Source organism: Microcaecilia unicolor, chromosome 1 (assembly GCF_901765095.1).
Source record: "Microcaecilia unicolor chromosome 1, aMicUni1.1, whole genome shotgun sequence".
Lineage (NCBI taxonomy): Eukaryota > Metazoa > Chordata > Amphibia > Gymnophiona > Siphonopidae > Microcaecilia > Microcaecilia unicolor.
In genome coordinates, this window is record NC_044031.1 from 86,293,620 (window position 1) to 86,313,332 (window position 19,713).

Sequence of the window (19,713 nt, forward strand, 5' to 3'; positions counted from 1 at the left end):
CTTATAGCCTACAAAGTAGGTGGTAGTCAAAGCTCACGCACTAATATTGGTAATGGCTATGCATTAATGGCAACAGCACACACCCATTAATTCAGAAAATGGAAAATCATCCATATTCCGGTAGCAGTAGAAAGTAGTCTTATCATGTGGAAAAGACCCACATAAGAGCATCCTAAGGCCACTTTCTACCGCAGCTTTGTAAAAGGACCCCTGTGTTTTTATTGTTTTTTAATAGTCACTGTAAACTCACCACCACAAAAAGAAGAGCAACAATACAATCCATGAACTTTAATGGTAAAATTGCAATAAACCATGCGACATATATAGAATTATATGCATACAGATTTATAAATCCAAGGTGAATGGTACACTGTCTTGGTTAATGACTTGCACATTAGGGAGGCTAACAAACTGGGTAACACTTTAATAATTGGTGATTTCAATTTCACTCAATATTGACTGGATAAATGTAATATTGGAGCATGCTAGCAATTCCCTTAGTGGAGCACATGATCTGGTGCAGGAGGTAATGGTGCTGGGACCACTTGAAAACAGTAATCAGAACATGATCAGATTTGAATTAATAATTGGAGTAAGTACACACAGGGCATCCAACATTTTAGCATTTACATCAGATGTGGATATTGTTCAAAAATATCCTGGAAGCCCAGAACAGATATTGTCCAAATATTAAAAAAGGCGGAAGGAAGGCAAATGGCAGTCAGCATGGTTAAAAAGTAAGGTGAAGGAAGCTATTAGACCTAAAAGAGCATCCTTCAGAAAATGGGAGAAAGATCTGACTGAAGATAATAGGAATCAGCATAAGGAATGGCAAGTCAAATTCAAAGCGATGATAAGGAAGACTAACACTTTGAAAAGAAGATTACCTTGGAGGCAAAAACACATGCTAAAATCTTTTTTTACGTATATTGGAAGCAAGAAGCCAATAAAAGAATCAGTTGGACTGCCAGATGACTGAGAGGTAAAATGAGCATGCAACGAAGACAAGACCATAGTGGAGAGACTAAGGGGGTCTTCTATTAAAGCTTAGCTCGTTATCTGCAGCAGGGCCCATTTTATTCCTATAGGCCCTGCTGCAGATAACTTGAGCTAAGCTTTAGTAAAAGACTCCTTAAATTAATTCTTTGCTTTAGCCTTTACCAAGGAAGATGTGGGGGAGATACCAGTGGCAGAAATGGTATTCAATGATGGTGAGTTGGAAGAACTAAAACAAATTTCTGTAAACCTGGAAGATATAATGGGGCAGTTTGACAAACTAAAGAGTAGCCTGGTATACATCTCAGAGTACTGGTAGAACTAAGAAATTAATATGTAATTTGTATTTTTCTTTAAAATCAAACACAATATCGGAAGATTGGAGGGTGACCAATGTAACACCAATTTTTTAAAAAGGTTCCAGAGCTTACCCAGGAAATTATAGTCCAATAAGCCTGACATTGGTGCTGGGCAAAATGGTAGAGACTATTATAAAGAACAAAAATATTGTGCATATACAGGCATGGTTTTAGTGAAGAGAAATCATGTGTCACCAATCTGCTACATTTCTTTGAATGGATAAATGAACATGTGGATAAAGGTGAGCTGGTTGACATTGTCTATCTGGATTTTCAAAAGGCATTTGATAAAGTATATCATGGATGACTCCTGAGGAAACTAGAAAGTCATGGGATATGAGGCAGTGTCCTATTGTGAATTAAGAATTGGTTAACAGAAAACAGAAAATAGGGTTAAATGGTCAATATTCTCAATGGAGAAGAGTAGATAGTGAAGTCCCCCAGGGGTCTGTTCTGGGACCACTGCTTTTTAACATATTTATAAATGATCTTGTCAGACCTGTGAGTTCTTGTACGAAGTAGAGCACTGCCGAGCCCGGTACTCGGACCAGGTTCTGCTTGGTGGCCGGACAACCCCGGGTTTTACCTGCGCTGACCGCTGTTCCCCAGAGGTTGAGCCCCTAGGTGCGGGCAGCCTGCAGGGCTTACGAGATGGAGCAGGAAGTGGGGTGATGAACGTGATGGCCAGATAGGCAACAGGCAAGAGAGTGATCCAGGTACAGGCAGAGTCAGTAGGCAGGCAGCAGGTCAAGAGAGTAATCCAGGTACAGGCAAGGTCAGGAGGCAGGCAGCAGACACAAGAGTAATCCAGGTACAGGCAGAGTCAGTAGGCAGGCAGCAGACACGAGAGTAATCCAGGTACAGGCAAGGTCAGGAGGCAGTAATCCAGGTACAGGCTAAGTCAGCAACGAAGAACAAAGTAGAGGAGAAGCACACTACTAAGCAAGTAACACCTACCAAAGTAGAAGCCGAAGCAAGGAGTTTAGGAAGAGCTCAGCTGATAAAGTGCTGGCGTCTGACATCAGCAGGGAGAAGGGGCAGAGCCATATGACATATGACAGCAGGGGAAGGAGGAACCAGAAGACCAATAGGAAAGAAGAAAGGGAAGCTAGGCAGAGGAAGAGCAGACCCAGGTGCGTGGAAGCAAAGCAATCAAGGAGCCTGGAAGCCAGGCAGAGAGAGAGCAGAGCCAGGTGCATGGAAGCAAAGCAATCAAGGAGTCTGCAGCCAGAGAAGAACTACACACACATGGCTCAGGGCTGTACCAGTCAAGTGTGCGAGTCGACGGGACCCTGCGCAGCCCGAGGACGCCGCTTGCGTTGAGGAAGGGGACATGACATATCTAGACATAGGAATAACTAGTGAGGTAATTAACCCCCCCCCCTGTTTACTAAGCTGCGCTAGTGGCTGCTGTACGCTAATTCCAACACAGCCCATTCATTTTGAAAGTGCTGTTCTGGCATTGATGTGTGGCAGCCGTTAGTGCAGCTTAGTAAACTAGGGGTAAATTTGCTGATGATACAAAGTTATTCAAAGTTGTTAAATCAGAAGAGGATTGTGAAAAATTGCAAAAGAACCTTATTTGGAGACTGGGCATCAAAATGGAAGATGGCATTTAATGTGAGCAAGTGCAAAGTGATGCATGTAAAAAAGAAGAATCCAAACTATAGCTATGTAATGCAAGGTTCCATATTAGGTGTCACCACCCAGGAAAAGGATCTAGGTGGCATTGTTGATGACATGTTGAAACCTTCTGCTCAGTGTACAGCAGTGGCTAAGAAAGCAAATAGAGTGTAAGGAATGTGGATGGAACTCATCTCCTTTGAGAAAAGGTTAAAGAGGTTAGGGCTCATCATTTTGGAAAAGTGACAGATGCGGGGAGATATGATTGAGTTTTACAAAATCCTGAGTGGTGTATAACGAGTAGAAGTGAATCAATTTTTTACTCTTTCAAAGGGTACAAATGCTCAAATGGAGATATTTTTAAAAACAAGAAGAAATATTTTTTTCACTCAATGAATAGTTAAGCTCTGGAACTCATTGCCAGGGGATGTGGTAACAGTGATTAGTGTATCTGGGCTTAAATAAGGTTTGGTCAAGTTCCTGGAGGAAAGTCCATAGTCTGCTATTGAGACAGAGATGGGAAACTGCTGTTTGTCCCCAGAATGGTAGCATAGAATGTTGGTACTATTTGGGTTTCTGCCAGGTACCTGTGACCTGCATTGGTCACTGTTGGAAACAGGATATTGGGTTAGATGGGCCATTGGTCTGACCCTGTATGGCTACTCTTATGTTCTTATGTTATATTCTTATGACTATTTGTCCAAGCGTTTGATACCATACACCCCACCACAGTTACTGCTGTTTTCACAGCCAGCCTTATCACATCTCCAATCTCATACCTAATTAGTGAGACAAAATGAACATGCTAAAAGGGACTTTAGATATAGATGAGATATGGCTATGATTTCCAAATAGGACACCTAGGCATACACAGAGCAAAACATCCAGTAAGCCATGTCTTTTGGTAGCTAGACTGGGATTAAGGTACTAAGGAGTATGTGTTAGAAGTATGACAAAGCCTACAATGATTTTTGATGCTTTGAGTAGTGGTAAATGAATTCACCCAGAGGAAAGGGATGTTACCAGTGGTGTGCTGCAAAAATCAGTTCTTGGTCTAGTTTTTTTGAACATTTTAAACATTTTTGTAAAGCAAAAAAAGCATAATGGGAGTCTAAGAATGGGTGGACATCCAAGGTTTATTGAAGGACCCTACATGGGTAATAAGTGATTCAGTTAGGGTATTGTCAATTCACATAACTAAGTAGAATACACTGCCAAAATTCTCTATCAAAGACTATAGAAACATAGAAACATGATGGCAGATAAGGACCATATAGCCCATCCACTCTGCCCATCCACAGTAACCACTAACTCCTCCTTTTTCTAAGAGATTCCACATGTTTGTCTCATGCCTTCTTAAACTCTGACACAGACTTTGTTTCCACGACTTCCACCAGGATGCCATTCCATGCATCCTCCGCCCTTTCTGTGAAAGAGTATTTCCTCAGATTCCTCCTAAGCCTATTTCCTCTTAACTTCATCTTATACGCTCTCATTCCAGAGGTTTCCTTCATTCAAGAAAGGCTCACCTCCTGCACATTAACAACACTGAGGTATTTAAACATCTCTATCATATCCCCTCTTTACCGCCTCTCTTCCAGTGTATACACGTTGAGGTTCATGAGCCTGTCCCTATATGTTTTATGACCGAGACCGCTGGCCAATTTTGTAGCCACCCTCTGGACCAACTCCATCTTGTGTATATCTTTCTGTAAGTACGATCTCCAGAATTGCACACAGTATTCTAAATGGGGTCTCACCAGAGACTTGTACAAGGGCACTATCACTTCTTTTTTCCTGCTGGTCATCCCTCTCCTTATGCATCTGAACATCCTTCTGCCTTTGAGTTGGAACATAGAAACATGATAACAATGGCCAGATGGCCCATCCAGTCTGTCTATCCTCTGTAACCCCTAACTCTTCCTTTTCCTAAGGGATCCCACATGCCCTTTCATTCCAGAAGTTTCCTTCATTTGAAAAAGGCTCATGTTCTATATATTAATGCCTTTCAGATATTTAAACATCTCTATCATATCTCCTCTCTCCCTCCTCTCTTCCAGCGTATACATGTTGAGGTTCATAAGCCTGTCCCTCTATGTTTTTGTGTTCAAAACCGCTTACTAATCTTGCAGCCACCCTCTGGACCAACTCTATCCTGTTTATATCTTTCCATAGATGCAGTCTCCAGAACTGCACACAGTACTCTAAATGGGGACTCACCAGTGACCTATACAAGGGCACTATCACCTCCTTTTTCCTGCTGGTCATCCTTCTCTTTATGCACCCAAGCATCCTTCTGGCTTTCACTGTTGCTTTTTCTACCTGTTTGGAAGCTTTAAGGCCATCAGACACAATCACTTCCAAGTCCCGCTCTTCCTTTGTACACTGAAGCACTTCACCCCCTATATTGTACCATTCCCTCGGATTTTTGTGATCAAAAGTTCATGACCCTGCATTTTTTTAGCATGAAATCTTAACTGCCAAATATCAGACCATTCCTCCAGCTTCGCTAGGTCCTTCCTCATGTCATTCACACCCTCCAGGGTGTCCACCCTGTTGCAGAGTTTGATATCATCCGCAAGGAGACAGACCTTACCAGACAGCCCTTCCACAATATCGCTCACAAAGACGTTAAAAAGAGCCGGCCCAAGAACCGATCCCTGTGGTACTTCACTGATAACATCCCTTTCTTCAGAGCAAGTTCCATTTACCACTACCCTCTGTCTCCTTCCATTTAACCAATTTTTAACCCAATCACTTACTCTAGGTCCCATACCAAGGGCACTCAATTTATTTATCAGTCGCCTGTGCAGAGCTGTGTCAAAGGCTTTGATGAAATCTAACTATACCACATCTAGCACCCTTCCCACATCCAACTGTTTGGTCACCCAATTGAAGAAATCAGCCAGATTTGTCTGACATGACCTGCCACTAGTGAAGCCATACTGCCTTGGGTCCTGCATTCCATTTAATTTGAGAAACCTCACAATTCCTCCACTTTAATAGCATTTCCATCAGTTTACTCACCACCGAGGTCAGACTGACAGGTCTGTAATTCCCAACCTCCTCCTTACTTCCACTCTTGTCCCTTTTCTACATGTTTGACTACCTTAAGGTCATCAGACACAATCACCTCCAAGTCCCACTCTTCTTTCGTACACAGAAGCTCTTCACCCCATATACTGTACCATTCCCACAGGGTTTTGTGACCCAAGTGTATAACCCTTAGCATTAAATCTTAGTTGCCAATTTTTGGACCATTCTTCAAGCTTCGCCAGATCCTTCCTCATGCTATCCACACCCTCTGGGGTGTCCACTCTAATACAGTTTGATATCATCCGCAAAGAGACAAACCTTACCAGACAGCCTTTTTACAATAGCACTCACAAAGATGTTAAAAATAGCCATCCCAAGGATCGATCCCTGAGATACACCACTTGTAACATACTTTTCCTCAGAGCAATCTCCATTTAGCACTACTCTCTGTCTCCCTCTGTTTAACCAGTTTTTAACCCAGTCAGTCACTTTAGGCCCCTAATGTGTCTGTCACACATGAACTTTATTCTACCACTACATCACTTTGTATTTGTTCATACCGGAACTGGCGATCGCCTTTAAGGTACAATGTAAGCCACATTGAGCCTGCAATTAGGTGGGAAAATGTGGGATACAAATGTAATAAATAAAATAAAGCTATGTTTTTCTTTTCTCAGTATGAAGGTTGCAAAAGATTTCCTGCATATATAGCTAGATATTATTATCTCATTTCCTTTGCATATTTTAATGTAATCAACATAGTTCACATCTGCATGGCAATCAAATTACAAAGTCAACATTATCCAGAAAAAATCTAAACATCAAAATAATCAAAGGAAATTTGGTACCAATTACTTTTCCTCTCTCTGCACCTGCATTTGAAAAAAAAAATATATATATATACTTTTTAAAAAATTATTCTGAATTTTAAGTTATATTTTGTCTGTTATTTTTTATATGTCTCTGACACCTCCCCCCTTGTTTTTTTTTGCAGTTCTTCTTCCTCTCAATATCTGCTTATTAGTTTCTAGCTGGGAGTGCAAAGAAAAGTCTCTTTAAAGACAATTCATCAGCTACCAGGAGTTACCTTATGGTGGGTAGTCATCCTTCTTCCAAAGGTTCTAAGTACATCAACCTCTTGTACAGAAACAGACCATAATATAATTGAGCAGCTATATTAGGAGAATTTGGGGGAATATAATTGCAAGAAGTTATCACCTGGTTGTAGGAAGAAAAGAAATTCTCAGAGTTGCTGCTTCAGGTTATTTCTTATTTAGGGGCCCTTTAACTAAGCTGTGTTAAAAAGTGGCCAGTGTTGTCCTCAGTGAGAGTCTTTCCCCAATTTATATGAATAATCTTATTGAATTATCCCCTTCTTCACCTAGAGAATATCTTGTCTTACATTTCCCTATCTGTAAGAATGTGATATATAAAACAATTCACTCTGCTAATTTCTCCTATCAAAGCACCACAATTTAGAATTCCCTTCCTAAATCAATCAAGTTCACGGATGATCACCCCTAATTTTCAGAAGTTTTCTAAAAACAGATTGCTTCAGTCTGGCCTTTCTGAAGAACTGTATTTTAACTTTACCCACATTCTTTTCTTAATCTTGCTTCATCTTTTTTTTCTCCATCTAGTCCTGCTTAATTATGCTCTCACCTATCCACCCTTAATTATTTATTTGTCCTTTAGATAATCTAAATCCCTGTTTACTTACTGCACATGTATTAATTTGCTTCTTGAAGCTATTGTAATTTGGTTATATTCTGTACATTATTATGTTTTATTCACTCAGGGGCCATTTTACTAAGGTGCACCAAAAAATGGCTTGTGCTGGTGTAGGTGCGTCTTTTGGACATGCACAGGTCCATTTTTTAGCGGACTTGCAAAAAAAAACAAAACCTTTTTTGTGGCTGAAAATGGATGTGCGGCAAAATTAAAACCAGCACACGTCCATTTTTGGCATGACCACTACTACTACTACTTATCATTTCTAAAGCACTACTAGATGTACGCAACGCTGTACACTTGAACATGAAGAGACAGTCCCTGCTCAACAGAGTTTACAATCTAATTAGGGCAGACAGACAGAACAAACAAGAGATAAGGGAATATTAAAGGAGTTAAAAGCAGCATAAAAAAGGTGGGCTTTTAGCTTAGAGTTGAAGACGGCCAGAGATGGAGCTTGACATACCGGCTCAGGAAGTCTATGCCAGGCATATGGTGTAGCAAGATAAAAGGAATGGAGTCTGGGGTTAGCAGTGGAGGAGAAGGGTGCAGATAAGAGAGATTTACCCAGTGAACAGAGTTCCCGGGGAGAGATGAGAGTGGAGAGGTACTGAGGAGCTGCAGAGTGAATGCACTTATAGGTCAATAAGAGGAGTTTGAACTGTATGCAGAAACGGATAGGAAGCCAGTGAAGTGACTTGAGGAGAGGGCTAATATGAGCATAACGACACTGGCGAAATATTAGTCGTGCAGCAGAATTTTGAACAGATTGAAGAGGAGAGAGATGGCTAAGTGGGAGACCTGTAAGAAGCCAGTTGCAATAGTCTAAGCGAGAGGAGATAAGAGTGTGGATGAGGGTTCTGGTAGTGTGCTCAGAAAGGAAAGGGCAAATTTTGCTGATATTATAGAGAAAGAAACGGCAGGTTTTAGCAGTTTGTTGAATATGTGCAGAGGAGAGGGAGGAGTCAAAGATGACCCCAAGGTTATGAGCTGATGAGACAGGAAGGATGAGAGTGTTATCCACAGAAATAGAGAATGGGGGAGGAGGAGTGGTTGGTTTAGGGGGAAAGATGAAAAGCTCAGTATTGGTCATGTTTAGTTTCAGATGGAGCTGAGACATCCAGGCAGCAATGTCAGACAGGCAGGCTGATACTTTGGTCTGGATTCCTGCTGAGATTTCTGGTGTGGAGAGGTAGATCTGGGAGTCATCAGCGTAAAGATGATACTGAAAACCATGGGATGAGATCAGAGTACCAAGGGAAGAAGTATAGATAGAGAAAAGAAGGTGTCCCAGGACAGATCCCTGAGGTACACCAACTGACAGTGGGATAGAAGTAGAGGAGGATCCACTAGAGTATACACTAAAGGTACGCTGGGAGAGATAAGAAGAAAACCAGGAAAGAACAGAGCCCTGAAATCCAAGTGAGGACAGCGTATCAAGGAGTAGGCTGTGATCAACAGTGTCAAAAGCAGCAGATAGATCAAGAAGGATGAGGATAGAATAGAGACCTTTGGATCTGGCCAGGAACAGATCATTGGAGACTTTAGCAAGCACTGTTTCAGTTGAATGAAGGGAGCGAAAGCCAGATTGAAGTGGATCAAGAATAGCTTGAGATGAAAGAAAGTCAAGGCAATGGCGGTGAACAGCACGTTCAAGTATCTTGGATAGGAAAGGGAGGAGGGAGATGGGGCGATAGTTGGAAGGACAGGTAGGGTCCAATGAAGGTTTTTTAAGGAGTGGTGTGACTATGTTTGAAGGCATCAGGAACAGTCGCAGTGGACAGTGAAAGATTGAGGATATGACAGATAAAAGGGATGACAGTGGGAGAGATAGTGTTAAGCAGATGGGTGGGAATAGGATCATAGGAACAGGTAGTTGGTTTCGAGGCGGAAATAAGATGTGTAGTTTTCTCTTCAGTGGAGACCTTACTGCCACCCATTGACTTAGCGGTAAGCTCTCACACATTAACCAGGCAGTAATCGTCAGCACATGTACACTTCCAATTACCACTGGCTAAGCACCACGTGGTAGAAAATTTCTACCGTGTGTTTTGGATACACATCAAAAATGGAATTACCGCCCTACTGGGTTTATGCTGTGGCCATTTATAGAGAATTGCTAAGGTGCATCATCTCTTCTGCAACTTAGCCAACTGTGAAACCTTGAACTTGTAACAGCCAACCTAATGTGTAACCAATCTTGTAACAGTGAAAGCCGAGCTGTTCAACCCTGTGTGTGATCTGACCCTTATGTGCTACCCTGGAATCCTATGCTGGGCAGTCAACCAATGCTTGCACCCTCCCTAAGCAGAAATATCAATAGCATCCTGAATGTTGGAAAAGAATATATCTAAACTGATGTCTGAGAGGTGCACCCCATGCTTTTAACAGATTGTGTGAGACACATGTGCCTCTCAGAGCAAGCATGAACTTGTGCATCCATTTGTTTATTTTGCATCTCATATTTTCCACTGCTCCCCTCCATACACAGTGTGAAATGATGTAGGACCAGACCAGGTATGTTTGGGGACACAGCCTAGAGATGTCAAAAATGTCATGCTGAATTTTATGGATCAGCTCAATGCTGTGTGTTGATCACAGATCGTTACCCCCAAGGTAAATAATGAGGGTCCAGTGGGGGACGTGCAACTGCACTCACTATAATATTGCTGGCATTAGCTGGTCCCACTTCATTCCACACTGTCCCAGCCACTGATGCCACTGCCAAACCAAGGATCTCTCCCCCAGGGCGGGACAGAACCCATAAGTGTGCCCAGTGTACGAATTAATGACCATAAATCCACACCACCTGAGAACCTGCATGAGAAAAGCACAGGAGATGTGGACATAAGTAAAGGATCTGGGGACTACATAAGAAAATGTCAAGGGACTTCTTAAAGAAATGTTAAGAGTAGATGAGAATGCTTAACACAATTCAGGTCTAATATAAACTTTGTATCTGTCAGATTTCCATCTACCCAAGGTTCTAATCTGATCTCCAGATAAGCCCAGCTGTCTAGCAGTCATCGCCGCACCTATTCTAAAAGAATGTGTCCCGATCGTAAGGTGCTCTAACCCCATCTGTACCAAGCATTGTTTTTGCACTCTTGCAAATTGGAATTCTGTTAGGGGAAGGCCATTGCTGTGCATCAAAAGCCAAGGGGGTATTTTGAGTGTATCACCAGATAGTTCCTGAGATTCTGTATGGGGCATGTGTTACTTGCTTGCAGTGCTTTCTGGTCCGTCTTCAACCTGCAAATGAATGGCCCCATCAAAACTAATGTCATCCAGCAGCAAGCCTGTAAGTAGTGTCTGCGTTGTGTTAGGTAGCACCAGCTCACTTATGTGAAGTGCCGCAAAGAAAGTCAGGGAGAAGGCATACCAAAATAAGACAGCTTCAAATGAGTTCTGACACACCCTACTTAATGATATTAGCTAATGAGTTATGGGGCAGCGGCCTTTCTTCCTTCCTGTGAGAACTTCCTAACTCAACCCTTACAAGGCTTCTTGAATAGCAAAGTAGGTAGTGGGGCTTTACCCTGCAAGGTTATAAGGAGGAGTGGCCTAGTGGTTAGAGTACTGGTCTTGCAATCCAGAGGTGACTGGTTCAAATCCCACTGCTCCTCCTTGTGATCTTTGGCAAGTCACTTAACCCTCCATTGCCTCAGATACAAACTTAGATTATGAGCCGATGCAAAGAGCTCCTAGCTCTAAGAGAATGTGTCCATTCTCTTGAGGCTAGAGTAGCAGACTTGGTTGAGCTGAGGGAGACAGAGAGGTACATAGAGGAGACCTACAGGGATGTTGTAGAGAAGTCCCACCTCCAGTCTAGTAGCCCTTGTGCTACCTTGGAGGAGAGAGGTCTCCTAGAAGGAGAACATCACCCTGGTGAAGTAGGAAGTACTCCTGTAGCCAGGACCTTCCCACCAGCGGATGTACTATCCTCTCACACCGAGGATATGTCTCCAAGTGCTGCCCGGGAGGGAAAAGTTAGGACAGCTGTTGTAGTTAGTGATTCAATCATTAGGCATATAGATAGCTGGGTGGCTGGTGGACGTGAGGATCGCCTGGTGACTTGCCTGCCTGGTGCGAAGGTGGCGGACCTCACGCATCACCTAGATAGGATTTTAGATAGTGCTGGGGAGGAGTCAGCTGTTTTGGTACACGTGGGTACCAACGACATAGGAAAATGTGGGAGAGAGGTTCTGGAAGCCAAATTTAGGCTCTTAGGTAGAAAGCTCAAATCCAGATCCTCTAGGGTAGCATTTTCTGAAATGCTACCCTGGGCCCAAGAGACAGGCAGAGCTCCGGAGTCTCAATACGTGGATAAGATGATGGTGCAGGAAGGAGGGTTTTAGATTTGTTAGGAACTGGGCAACATTCTGGGGAAGGGGGAGTCTATTCCGAAAGGATGGACTCCACCTTAACCAGCATAGGACCAGGCTGCTGGCATCAGCATTTAAAAAGGAGATAGAGCAGCTTTTAAACTAGAAATGGGGGGAAGGCCGACAGTCGCTCAAAAGCGCATGGTTCGGGATAAGGTATCTTTCAAAGACATCACCAAAACAGGGAAAGTAGGGTATCCTGATAGTGAGGTTGCAAAAGAGACCGTAGTAGATCAGGTGTCCTTAAATAAAAATAAAAATCAGACAAAAGATTGCAAATTAATACTGTCTAGTACTGAGCATGATGTAAATAGGAACAACAAACATAGTTTGAAATGTCTATATGCGAATGCCAGAAGCCTAAGAAATAAGATGGAAGAGTTAGAATATATTGCATTAAATGAAAAATTAGATACAATAGGCCTCTCTGAGATCTGGTGGAAGGAGGATAACCAGTGGGACACTGTCATACCGGGGTACAAATTATATCGTAGTGATAGGGTGGATCGATTTGGTGGAGGGGTAGCATTGTATATTAACGAGAGCCTTGAATCAAATAGATTGAAAATTCTGCAGGAAACGTCTTGGAATCACTGTGGATTGAAATTCCTTGTGTAAAGGGCAAAAGGATAGTGATAGGAGCAGTGGTGTGCTGGAGCCGGCTCGCACCGGCTCTGCAGAGTCGGTTGTTAATTTTTGAACAATTTAGCGAGCCGGTTGTTCTGCTCTCAGCTGGGACTTGAATGGGTTTTTTTTTTTTACAAATTGCAGTAGGAGGCTGGAGGCATGCATGCCCAAACACACCAGCTGCCACCTGATATTGGTGCATGCGTGTTGTGTGGCAACCCTGCCTCCTCGTGCTGCACTGCAGGCAAGAGGTTCATGTGCATCATCCGAGTTCCTGATTCTCTCTTTCCTGCTGCTGCCCTTCCCACTGCCCCATGCATTGAACTTTGTTTCTTCCCTCCCTTATCCGTTTCCTCTCCCTGCCTCCCTCCTCCCCCCCTCCCGCCCCCGCTGCAGTTCGGACTGGATCGTTACTTACTTGTAGGCAGTAGGCAGGACTCGGCAGGCAAAGGACACTGTCGGGACCAAGGAGGTTTGACGTGATGAGCTGCAGGCAGCCTATCTACTCCACGGTAAGCAAGGAAACCAATTTGTTTAATCTTTGTTTTCACTCCCCCGCACAGCTGAGCTGCTGCATCCACATTCTCATTTTTTTTTTATTCTTGGTCCAGTTTAAAGCTGTTTCAATTGGATAGGCAGTGCCTTAAAAGGTGGAGGACAAAAGTTTTTGTTTCGTTTTTTTTTTTTTTTTTTACTTATTGGACAGATTTTTTATTTATTTGAAAGCTTCCCATATAATATAAATATCATGAAATAATTGAATATCACTAAAACATCTTTAAAAATTATTATAGCTGGTAGAAACAGTAATCTTAAACTCTGTATTTTGTGCTCATTTTTCTACACTAAATAAATAAATACATAAATACACTGTCTGTGTACAATACAGATGGCCAAATTTCAGTGAGGATATCCTGTTTCCTGATGGGTTCATCTTAACTGTTGTTGTAATCTACCTTGGGAAGCCTTGTGTTATAAAGATGATGATGGAATATATTGAAATTAAATGGAAGTAGAATTAAACTCTCCTTTCATTGGGGCACATGGAATCAGATCTTAATCTGTTTTGTAGAAATTTACCTTTAGATACACAAATGGATTATTCTGTTTTGAACATGTTTCAGGGGCAAGTGGTTTTATTAGTCAAAATAAAAATATTTTGTTTCTTGCAGATTTCTTTTGTTTAAACTTAAATGGGCCATAAGCCCCTAATGCAGCCCATTGGTTTTCTTATATTTTGTTCTTGTGATAAATTATACTGTGTCAAAACTGAAAACTCTTGTCTCTATCTGGTCGATAATAAAAAGAGCTCATTGTGAACACTATCCACCCTAAAAGGTTGTTTTGTGGCTGCACATGAAGAATTATGATATTGGCTAAATACGTGTATATGTGTGTCCCTAGTCCTGCATCCTAAGTTTATATAATCCTTTCAAGAAATCCAGTTAATCTTTTAACTTATTAGTGGAGAATAACCGCAGAGTCATCGTATGGTCGCATCTTCAATATCGTAATACTAGTGCCCATCTAAGGAACAGCCAGGTTATTTTGAGTTAGTCTTCACTTGCTTTCCTTATGCCATCACTATCCAGCAGGTAGGCAGTGTCTTAAAAGATGGAGGATAAAGGATTTTTTTTTTTTACATTAAAAGAAGGTAAATTTGGATGTAAGGATTGTTTGAAAGCATGCTCTCTCCCCGGGTATAGCCTGCTCTGCAAATGGGGTTTTTTTTGGCGGGGGCGCAGAGGTGGACGGGGGGGGGGGGGGGGGGGGGGGGGGGGGGGGGGGGCGCAGAGGTGGACCAGGGAGAGAGAGCCTGTTGTTAAAAATTTACCACCACACCACTGGATAGGAGTGTACTACCATCCGCCTGGCCAGGATGAACAGACGGATGCAGAAATGTTAAAGGAAATTAGGGAGGCAAGCAAACTGGGCAACACAATAATAATGGGTGATTTCAATTATCCTGATATTGACTGGGTAAATGTAACATCGGGACACGCTAGGGAGGTAAAATTCCTTGATAAAATAAAGGACAGCTTAATGGAGCAGCTGGTACAGGAGCCGACGAGAGAAGGAAAAATTCTAGACCTAGTCCTTAGTGGAGCGCATGATCTGGTGCGGGAGGTAATGGTGCTGGGGCCGCTTGATAACAGTGGTCATAATATGATCGGATTTGATATTAGCTTTGAAGTAAGTATACATAGGAAATCAAATATGTTAGCGTTTAACTTTAAAAAAGGAGACTATGATAAAATGAGAAGAACAGTGAAAAGAAAAATTAGAGGAGCGACTGCGAGGATCAAAAATTTACATCAGGCATGGATGCTGTTCAAAAACACCATCCTGGAAGCCCAGGTCAAATATATTCCGCGTATTAAAAAAGGAGGACGGAAAACCAAACGACAGCCAGCGTGGTTAAAAAATGAGGTGAAGGAAGCTATTACAGCTAAAAGAAAATCCTTCAGGAAATGGAAGAAGGATCTGACTGAAAATAATAACAAATGGCATAAGGAATGTCAAGTCAAATGCAAAGCACTGATAAGGAAGGCTAATAGGGACTTCGAAAAAAAAAGATTGTGTTGGAGGCAAAAATACATAGAGGGGCATAATCAAACGGAAACGCCTATCTCCATGGGCGTTTATCTTCGAGAACGGGTCCGTGAAGGGGCGGGCCGAACCGTATTTTTGAAAAAATGGATGTTTTTGAGCTGGGCGTTTGTTTTTTCAGCGATAATGGAAACTAAAAACGCCCAGCTCAAAAACGTCCTTATCCAAGCCATTTGGTCGTGGGAGGGGCCACGATTCATAGTACACTCGCCCCCCTGATATGCCAGGACACCAACTGGGCACCCTAGGTCAGTGCGGTGGACTTCAGAAAAAGCTCCTACATGCATAGCTCCCTTACCATGGGTGCTGAGCTCCCAACCTCCCTCCCCCAAAACCCACTACCCACAAATTTACAACACTACCATAGCTCTTAGGGGTGAAGGGGGGCACCTACATGTGGGTACAGTGGGTTTTGGAGGCCTCCCATTTACCAGCACAAGTGTTACAGGTGGTGGGGGGGGGATGGGCCTGGGGCCACCTGGCTGAAGTGCACTATGGTACCCACTAAAAGTGCTCCAGGGACCTGCATACACGCAGGCCTCTAGGACTGGTTGCTGCTATATAACATTGGCACACCAGTTGACACCTGAAGACTAATCTCTTTTCACTTATATTTTCTCATTTACCACAATCAGGCACTCTTTTATAACTTCAGTCAACAAACACAGGAAGTCACAGCTGGATGTCTCTCTTGGCAAAGGACAGCTCTCACTCTGTTCACTTCCTGGGCAGATTTCTTAACAGAAGCTGATCATCCAATCAGAGAGCTCTATTTGAATGCAGATTAACATACAGACACTCATGGGAATGTTTAGTGAAAACACCGGACTAATTTGCATATGATTTAAACAAATCTGAGCATATGACAACCAAGTACAGACTCCCAGCACCTGAATTCTGCAATTAGATTTAAGGCAAATACTTTTAAAACTTATTTTTAGCACTTTTAAAATTTCAGGTTCTCTTTAATTTGAATGCTGTTTCAAGCTCTGAAACTCACCCTGACTGAGGACCTAGCCCCAAACCGAAGCATTAATAGCAATCTGGTTGCATTCTCACATAACTTGAAGAGCCTGCCTGCCTCAATTAATACTGCTCCTTTGCATGAAAAGGGGAGGGCAGCGGAGATAGGAGAATCACACGTTCAGGTGAAAGATTTTGCAAGTGAGCAGACGGACGGCAGTGGCGCCCTCCTGCGGCGCTTACCGCATCAGCACGGCCCTGGGTAGTTAGTGGGGTTCCCCAGGGTTCTGTGCTGGGACCGCTGCTTTTTAACATATTTATAAATGACCTAGAGATGGGAGTAACTAGTGAGGTAATTAAATTTGCTGATGACACAAAGTTATTCAAAGTCGTTAAATCGCGGGAGGATTGTGAAAAATTACAAGAAGACCTTACGAGACTGGGAGACTGGGCGTCTAAATGGCTGATGACATTTAATGTGAGCAAGTGCAAAGTGATGCATGTGGGAAAGAGGAACCTGAATTATACCTACGTCATGCAAGGTTCCACGTTAGGAGTCACGGACCAAGAAAGGGATCTAGGTGTCATCGTTGATGATACATTGAAACCTTCTGCTCAGTGTGCTGCTGCGGCTAAGAAAGGAAATAGAATGTTAGGTATTATTAGGAAAGGAATGGAAAACAAAAATGAGGATGTTATAATACCTTTGTATCACTCCATGGTGCGACCACACCTTGAATATTGTGTTCAATTCTGTTCGCTGTATCAAAAAAGAAGATATAGTGGAATTAGAAAAGGTGCAGAGAAGGGCGACGAAAATGATAAAGGGGATGGGACAACTTCCCTATGAGGAAAGGCTAAAGCGGCTAGGGCTCTTCTGCTTGGAGAAAAGGCAGCTGAGGGGAAATATGATAGAGGTCTATAAAATAATGAGTGGAGTTGAACAGGAAGATGTGAAGCATCTGTTCATGCTTTCCAAAAATACTAGGACTAGGGGGCATGCGATGAAGCTACAATGTAGTAAATTTAAAATGAATCGGAGAAAATTTTTCTTCACTCAACGTGTAATTAAACTCTGGAATTCGTTGCCAGAGAATGTGGTAAAGGTGGTTAGCTTAGCGGAGTTAAAAAAAGGTTTGGACGGCTTCCTAAAGGAAAAGTCCATAGTCCGTTATTAAATGAACTTGGGGAAAATCCACTATGTCTGGGATAAGCAGTATAAAATGTTTTGTACATTTTTGAGATCTTGCCGGGTATTTGTGACCTGGATTGGCCACTGTTGGAAACAGGATGCTGGGCTCGATGGACCTTTGGTCTTTCCCATTACGGCAATACTTATGTACTTATGTAAAGAAATTAACAAGGTCTCTGTGCTGTGAAAATACCTGAAACCATGCTGAGAATTCAATAGTAAGTTGCAGTGCTCAATATACAATTAACACATGACCCTTTACTGCCTTCAAAATAGATGGTAGTAAGAGCTCACACACTAATATTTGTATAGCAACCTTAGCATATGGTCATTAATACAGAAAATGCATATTTCTTCAACAAGGCCTACAATGAGAACCTATAGCCTCACTAATCCATTTCACCAACCCATTCAGTTATGAAAACCCACCTTCTATAATTACCCTTATAAATCCCCTCCTTCTTCTTTCTTCCCTTAATTAATCTCTACACAATACTATCTGTACCTGATATACTGGAATAACTATGTTAACAATACTATGTAAGCCACATTGAGCCTGCAAATAGGTGGGAAAATGTGGGATTCAAATGCAATAAATAAATAAATAAAATGGAAAATTGGCCATATTCTGGCCGCAGTAGAAATGGCCTTAGGGCTAGATTCTGTATATGGCGCCTAAAAAATCCATGTGGAAAAAAATACACATAAGTGCATTCTCTAAAGTATGCTTAAATTTTATAGAATAGGCTTAAATTTCTGCATGATATGTAAAATACACCAAGCGCCTCTCCACGTGACCAAATTTGGTTGAATCCATTTAGCCCATGTTTTAAATCCTGATGCCTATATTAGGTGCAGAATGGGTATAGATTTTAGAAACACCCATGAGCCACCCATTCCATGCCCATAACCACACCCCCTATTCAACTATGCAGCTTGGAATTTATGTGCACCACATTATAGAATACACTTAGCGAGTTGTGCATGTAAATTGTAATTAATGCCAATTAGTGTTGATAATTGCTTGTTACCATCCAATTGACAGCACTGATTAGCTAGTTAGCCAATTAAGTTATGAACATTGTTATAGAATATGGTTCGATATCTGCACAGAAATTATAATGTGATATATAGCATTTGGGGATTAGCGTGCCGGACAGATCCATGTAAGGGCACGCAAAGGCCGCTTTCTACTACAGCTTTGTAAAAGGACCCGCAGACAAATCTTTTAGGGGCCCTTTTACTAATCCAAATAGGCACCTACACTCACCCAACATTCATCAATTTGGAGTTACCGCCTGGCTACCATGTGACCCATGCAATAATTTCATTTTTTATGTGCGTCCGCTAGGCGCTAGAAAATATATTTTATTTTCTGGCGTGCGGTGAAAATCGGGCAGTAACTCTGACTTGACGCAAGTAGGCGATTACTGCACAGTTAATGCGAGAGACCTTACCGTTGTCAATGGCTGGTGGTAAGGTCTCAGACCCAAAATGGACACATGCCAATTTTTATTTTGCCGCACATCCATTTTCTGCAAAAATTTTTAAAAGGCATTTTTTTTTACAGGCGCACTGAAAAATGGATCTGTGCGCACCCAAAACCTGCATCTACACTACTGCAGGCCATTTTTCAGTGCACCTTAGTAAAAGGACCCCTTAAACATTTCAGCCTACTTTGCTTCCTAGTTTATATAAAATTGCCGGTCTTTTCCCTGACACAACTGATATTTCCTCTTGGCTTATCAATAGTCTAGGTTTAAATATCTTCATCTTCTTTTACCTCTACCTTCAGTGTAAACTCTGACACCTGCACTTTATCCATTTAGGCACACAAGTCCGACATTTAAAAATCTCACTTTAAAAATCTAACCTTTCCATTTCCATTAAGTTAGGGTTTTTCAAGTAACAACCTTTACACTTTCACACCACAGAAATATTTTACTGACTTATCTCTCACTTACTTTTCTTCTTCAATTTATACTTCATTCCTTTTCCTAAGTCACATTTCATTTATACATTTCTCCTCTCTTTTTTGATATCTGTCCTGTCTCCTGATTTGCCATAGCCCTCTGCACAAACTCCTTCATTGCTATTTCTTTTTGTAATGGCCCTTAATCTTTGCTGTCACTTTTTACTCTCTGTCCACTTTATTTAAAAGCATAAAGGGCCCGTGACTTAGATGAACCCA